The sequence below is a fragment of the Amphiprion ocellaris genome, chromosome 5, assembly GCF_022539595.1.
Source record: "Amphiprion ocellaris isolate individual 3 ecotype Okinawa chromosome 5, ASM2253959v1, whole genome shotgun sequence".
NCBI lineage: Eukaryota > Metazoa > Chordata > Actinopteri > Pomacentridae > Amphiprion > Amphiprion ocellaris.
This window is the reverse complement of record NC_072770.1, coordinates 24,169,983-24,177,128: the sequence shown is the minus strand read 5'-3', so window position 1 is coordinate 24,177,128 and position 7,146 is coordinate 24,169,983. Positions and strand designations below refer to the sequence as shown.

The 7,146-nt window shown below is 37.6% G+C and overlaps 1 long non-coding RNA gene across 3 annotated transcripts; it reads right to left on the bottom strand.

The window, feature by feature from the left end:
• Positions 1-243: 243 nt before the first annotated feature.
• On the bottom strand, positions 244-6,927 carry LOC129348881 (uncharacterized). Of its 3 annotated transcripts, none has more exons than XR_008601617.1 (4): positions 6,764-6,914; positions 5,743-5,843; positions 2,530-4,509; positions 244-2,428 (listed from the first exon to the last, which is right to left on the bottom strand). It is a non-coding gene; the product is annotated as an uncharacterized LOC129348881 (long non-coding RNA). The 3 variants fall into 3 exon arrangements; XR_008601615.1 differs by lacking the exon at positions 244-2,428 and having other exon boundaries at positions 2,470-2,646; positions 2,709-4,509; XR_008601616.1 differs by lacking the exon at positions 244-2,428 and having other exon boundaries at positions 2,470-4,509; positions 6,764-6,927.
• Between the last annotated feature and the right edge of the window lie 219 nt (positions 6,928-7,146).

Genomic DNA, 7,146 nt, shown 5'->3' with positions numbered 1-7,146 from the left:
TTTAACTCTACTAAACAGATTATTATCTTTTTAATAATAAAACTTTTAAAAAGTTTTTTGTATTAATTTTTTTCCTTTGATTTAATTGCTTTTTGTTATGTAGTTTATTTCTTTAATCTTCTTTTTCTGTCAAGATTTTAACCCCAACCTTAAAAATGAAATAAACCCTTAAATCACAATGAAAATACTTCTGTTCTCACAATCATGAGTTAGTCAGTTATTCAGTTTATCAATTCAACTTTATTTGTTTAGCACCTTTCACACAGATGACAAAACTAAACAAGCAAAGAGAATAAAACTATGCTAAAACTATGATTAAAACTCAAAAACATTTTAAAAAAAAGATTTAACATGGTTATAAAATATGTTGTGTCCAGGGGATAGAGGGAGTTTATTGAAGTCTTCTTGGGCTCACATGGGAAATCATTTAAAATATAAACTTGATATTCAGTCTAAGGAAACTGCAGAGTGACAGAAGAACCAACAATATCTCCTGTTTTCTCCTTTAATCAGTCGACTCTTCTTGTGCTTTCAGACCAAAGAACTACAGACTCTTCTCACCACACGGGTCAAGAAAGTTTCTGCCTCATTTCTACTCTGAAGCTCACCTTCTCCTGCTCAAACTGCTGACAAATGTTTCTGCTGCTCTAAAGTCTGGTCTCCAGAACTTCCTAAAAACTCTCAAAGTCTCTTCTGCTGCAGATTGCTTTGTAGAACTGTTGCAGAAAACCTCACTAAACCACATGGAGGGGCCTCAAGATAGTCGTCCAAATGAAACCATACAAAAACCAAACTAGCACAACCCAAATGTTAAAGTCTCCTGCAGCCTACCAGAGAACCTCTGAGAACAGAGAATCAGGACAGGAACTCTTACCTTCTGGACAACCAACGTTAGTTCACCAACAAGAATACAGAATGTGTCTGACCAAAAACCTCTAAAGACTCACTACAGCCAAGATAAAGACACAACTCAGCTGCACCAAATCCACTAATCACTGCACACATTAGCACCATGTGCTAACTGTGGCTAAAGAACCACATTTACCAAGACAACTATCCAGTACAAAGCCCTAAAACACACCAAGAAACACATTAAAGACGATTTTACTGCTGGAAGCTGCAAGCCAACGCCTAAAGAACAAACTAAAGCAATGGAGCCAAACCCAGTTCAGTGGTGAAGAGAACCAGAGGAAATGTTTGTCTGCACCTAAATAAAGCAGGAAGAGACTGAGCTGCTCAGGTGTTCCTGATAACACCAAGCAGCCACCTGGACAGCCAATGGGAACACAGCTTCCTGGAAGTCCAGAGGGCTGGCTTAGTGAAGGAAATTTAGTTTAAAGTTGAGGCAGAAAGTTAACAAAGTTGAAAACCACCTTCTGATACCTGAAATCTCTGAGTTTTCACACAAAGAACAACTGAACATGTCAAACTGGTTCCATAGTAGAACCATCATTGTAAAAACGTCATAGTATGGTGTGTTGCTCAAAAAACATTACGACCCAGCTGTCTAGGGTCGCTGAGGAGCAACACAAAAACAGGACAAACGCTGGTTTCCAGGGGGTTAGGCGACTATTTATTTGAAAGAGTAAGTTTACAAGGAATATTCCACCTAAAATCCTTCAATGTCGACCAAAAAAATATTGGTGTAAAGGAGTATTCCACCCTAAATGTAGACCTAAAGGATGGTTTGGAGTAATATTCTACTCTAAAATCTTCCAATGTAGACCTAAAAGGTTGATCTGATGGTATATTCTACCCAACATCCTGGAACATTTACCTAAAAGGTTGGTTTAATGGTATATTCCCAGAAGAACCCTTGAACATTAGGCTTAATGGTATATTCCACCCAAAATACTTGTACATATACCAAGAAGTCAGTGTAAAGGAAATGTAGACCTAAAAGCATTGTTTAAGGGAATATTTAAACGATTATTTTCATTATTTAATAATCTGTGATCAGTCAGAACCCTGGCAAACTTATTTTCATCAGTTTTTTAGTGGAAGTCACAAATAAAGGAGCTCTTGGTTTTTAGCGGTGTTACTAAGTCAAAAGCTGCTGTTTCAACACAGACACGTTCACATGCATCCACAAACCTCTCAGCACTCAAACACCCACAGACAGGCGGCCGGCTGGACCGAGGCTCGGCGGCGTCCTCAGACCCACGAGTCGGGGAGTCGTGAACTTGTTGGTCCGGTTTGAAGGCCTCCGTGTGGTCCAGTAGAAGTCCACGTAGTCTGTGTTGGCTTTGAACCGCAGCGACTGGCCTCCATCAGGTGGACTGGCTCGTCCTCATAGGGCTCCTCCTGTAGCCTTGAGGGAACCACAGGAACATTCAGTAGCTGTTGGAGTTCTTCCTGTCAGGCTCGTGGTAGAACGGCTCTGAAGAATCTTGTACTTGTCTTATCTGGAACAATCTAACAGCCTAAACTGTTAACAGCGGTGTAAAGAAGCAAACACACAGGCATAGATTAGGACTCAAACTAGATTTATTTTAGAAAACAAATCAGCTTAGAGGCATTTGTTCACACATGTGGCTGAATAGGAGGCCGTCCAATCAGATTGGAGGTCTTCACTCTGTAGGTTGGTTGTTCGGTGAGACTCTTGGACCTCCATCAGCTGACGTGGATGTTTGATGGTCTTCTTCTCTTGTGCCAGATGATTCATCCGTTATTGAATTCCTGTTCCAGATTAGATGTTCAGAGCTCACCTTGAATGCAGCCGTCTGCTGTCTGATAGTTTTTCTCATTGTAGTCTTCAATAAAGTCTTTTTCCTCATGTCAGGATGTGGTGAGACTCTTTCTCAGTCACTGCAGACGTCCCTCATTGTGCATCTCCAGAGAAGAAACAAAAAAACTGATCACTGCTTCAGCATTGAGAGTGTTTTAGGAATTCATTCATTGTGTTGTGAACTTTGAAGGAGCAGAAACTTTACAGCTGCAAAAGATATGAGCTCCAATTCTGGATGTATTAGGAAATGAAGTTCATCAAATGAACACTTGATTATTGCTGATAACGCTCATTAAATTACTGAAGAAATCCAACATAAAAACCTGTAAACTCTCAGGCAGCTTTTGTTAAAGTTTGTTTCTATCATCATGTTCTGGAACCAGGACTCTACAGAAGTTCCTTCAATCAGATACTTGTGTGTTTCTATTTAAGGCCTCAGGTTTGAACGTACAGCAGAGGATTAGAAAGGAGTGATTTTAATATTTAAATCAGTCCAGTAAATGTTTGGCGTGAAAATTATTAAAATTTTGATTTAGATAGATTTGTGTCAAATAATATTGTAGAGTCTCACTTAAATATATCCAAATGAGTTCAGTGTATTTACATTTTATAGAATATTTGATTTCTTAATCTCAATACTGTAGGGTCTGACCCTAAATATTATAATAATGTCAATTTAAATAATATTTTAGTGCAGAGTCATAAACTTTAATCAGCTAAACTTACATAATATCACTGCACAATCTTAACCTGAACATTCATATTATTGAGGTAAATTTACATAAATCATGATATTCTAGAGTCTTAACTGGAATATTTCTAACATTAATCTTTTTGTATTGTGCTGATAAACAACAATAACCCGACTTTCAGATAATATTTGTTGTCTGTGATTGTAAGACTAAATTCCTCCACATTCTGGAACTGGACTGAATTTCCCAAAATGGAAACATGGACAGAATTTAACACTCATGTATCCATGGCAACGCTAAAGTTTCTGCTTCTTACCAAAGTTCACAACACAAGTAAAGATTTTAATGTAAAACTTCAGGGATGACTGCTAACCATAAGTATTCTGATCAATACTTCATGATCAATATCAGGACAGATGTTACAACTCCAGCTGTTCCATTAGACTGCAGTTATTCACAGAGAAATTAAAACATCACATTCCTCATAAAAACTAGATGGGATTTTTATTAAATAAAGTGTTGGTGAATAAACAGTGTAAAAAGTGCAAAGCAGCTCCATTAAATCAGGAGATGTGAGACTTCCACAGCATGGATCACCATCTGCTGTGTTGATTCATAGCTGAATGTCAGAATGAACTGAGATAGAAAAGCTGCTTTGAGCTGCAACATTACGGTCTGACAATCCAACACCATCACAGTTTTCATCTGGTTGTTTTGCTCCAACATACTGTGAAGTTCAGTTTTTACCTGAATCAATACAGAGATTCTATTTTCAACCAAGACTGGAATAAAAATTAGAATGTTATGAGGTTATTAATGCAACTAAATCCTTTCAGATGGAAGGATTTACTTCTCAGTTCTAATTCAAGTTTCAGTTGGAGCACATTGCATTCACAAAGAAAAACAGTGAAACCTTCATAGCAACATTTAATAAACCTAAAGCTTCCCTGTTGGCTCATTGGTGGAGTTTGTTACTGAGCATCTGAACCTTAAATCCAGTGAGACGACCATCTTCAGTCGAGGCCAGTCAGAGAACTTCAAGACCATCCATCGGCTGGACCAGATGTGGCATCATCTCCCTCTGAACATCTGGATGACAGGAGAAAAGACAGAAATCAAACACAGATAACAGAAATACAATTTATTCACTTTCATCATTTTATAAAAGTAGCATGAACTTTATTAAAACTTGACAATATCAATAATGAAAGTAAACGTTTTTATCTTGTGTTGAAGCTAAATTTAAAGTCAATTTTAATGACAATTTATCCTGAGAGGAGTGAGAATGGAGCTTTTCTTTCCTTTTTAGAATATTCCCTCAAAATATTCAGTTTATTATTGGCTTTAGAAGCATTTTTCTTTACTTATTTATTTTTAGATACCTCAGACTGATACACTTTGCTGGTTTGCAGATAATTTCATGTACAATGACAATAAAGATCTTCTATTATAACATATTTTGCTAAAACAAGAACTGCAAACATTCTATGGACAACAGGATGGTCCCGGATCAGCCTGGTCTAGGTAGGACCCACCCTGCAACCCACAGGACCCACAGAATCCACAGGACATCCCCAGAGGTTCTGATGAACCACTGGGTCAGAGGAGTTTTAGCAGCATAAAGGGACCAACACAGTATTAGTCAGGTGGTCAGAATATTCTACTGTTATATTGTCATGCTGATTATATGATCAGTAAATGTTACCATCAATTATAACGTCCACATTGATCAGGAAAAAAAACAAAACATCAGTTCATTCAGAAACTGTGGGGTTAAACCTAAAAACACAGACCTCAACAGCAGTTTGTTTCAAAGCAGAACACCAGATGGTTTTCACTAAAGAAGTTTTCAGAGCAACAATTAAATGACAGTTTTGTTCTCATTAAGTTCAGAGTCAGCCAAAATAATGTACACACATCAGGAAAAGAAAAACTGTTATAAATATTTAATTTGTATAAGTAGTTCTACACATATAGATTCCTCTTTCTAAGTTTGATCAAATCACGATAATTCTGTGTCCTGTTGTACGATGTTTTCCCAACAGATGGCGCTACCCTCATGAATGGAGCATCAACAAGTGACGTCTACAACACAACAGAATTGTCTGGAAGCCAGTGGCCACCACTTTGAGCACCTCTTGTAATTGTAGAGGCCAAAGATAACTTTTATTAATCTCGTGATGTCTGAATAAATTTGGTATTGAAATATTTATGCAAGTTTTTCTTTTCCTGATGTGTGTAAACATTATTTTGGCTGACTCTGTATAATGGGTTTCTGACAGGTCACCAGGCAACATCTTTTTATAATAATGACAAACATACCTGCATTCTACAGGAGTGATTTTCCTCATGTGCAGGTAAAGATGTGTGAGGAGCTTAGAGATGACAGGAGCAGGAGTCATCCTCACTAATTCAGCTTCCACCTAGAAACAGAAAGACCAAAAACAAACACACTGATATACTCTCAAACGTTCAACCTCACAGCCTCAAAATATCTGTTTAGGAAGTGTTGTGTTTCTAAATTCTGCTGAAAGCATTGACAGACATTCTCTTACAAGGTTGTGTAAAAAGCAGCCTGTCCTCTGAGCTACTGAGAAATTTTCCTGAACAAAGTTTCTACATGTAAATCAGCTCAACAAAAACTAAAGCCTCAGTCAGAGATAACAGGTATCACAAATTATAAACAACTTTCTTTGTTAACTCAGACTTTCTGCTTCAACCTCACATAAAAAGGGGAGTTTAATTCATCAGGTGACTGAAAATGAACGGCTTGCGCAGTTCTAGATCCAAAAGTAGGTTGTTTCAACTCATGTTTTACTACAAATACATACAGTAATAAATAAATACAATGGCTGGTTGTTAGTTTATTCACTATTAATGTCATTTTATATACTGGATTGAACTTGAGCAGTGGAAGAGAGAAGGAATTTAATGAAATTATGGAGATTCAGAGAGGTAATGTTGCAGAATGTTAAGTTTAGCACGGTTTAATTCAAACCAGCTGAATGTTAAACTTCAGTGCAGCTGAACGATTTTCAGTTAACCTCAAAGTAAAATAACTTTTTTAAAAGCTAAAATACACAGCAGAGAAATACAGGTTGAGAAGGTCATTCTAATAATGAGGACAGCTGCAGCAGCAACTAACACAGGTGTTCAGCGGTAAGTTAGCCACCTGTGTTAATTAGCCCGCTAGCTAACTTAGCCGCTTAGCTAGCTAACTTAGCCGCTTAGCTAGCTAACGCGTCCGGACCAACTGCTCAAACACGACAAAACACAACTCTTCACAAGTAGCTGACTTAACGTACAAAACAACGCTACTGGTTAGAAGTATTTATCTTCTTACCTTGTTTTACTCCAAAAACAAGGTCAACAGCAGCCAGAGACGTTACCAGACATGCTAACCATAAATATATATAGCAGACTAGATACGCTAGCGCGCTGTCTTCTATAGTATCTATGATCTGACCAATCACTGCTCTCTGGCTCTCAGTCAGTCTGACCAATCACTGCTCTCTGGCTCCGCCCTCTGAGAATCTTGTTGTCGTTTGGCTCCACACTTGCTGATGACCACTTCCGGTCAGAAAATGGAAAAAAACGGACCTTTTTTCGTTTCTGTCTCTTACTGATTATATTTTTTTGTTATTCTAAATATAAAATGAAAATCAAAGCATTTTTAAAATTTCGTACATCCCTTTTCGATCATGAAAAGGAAAAATGCCTTGTATT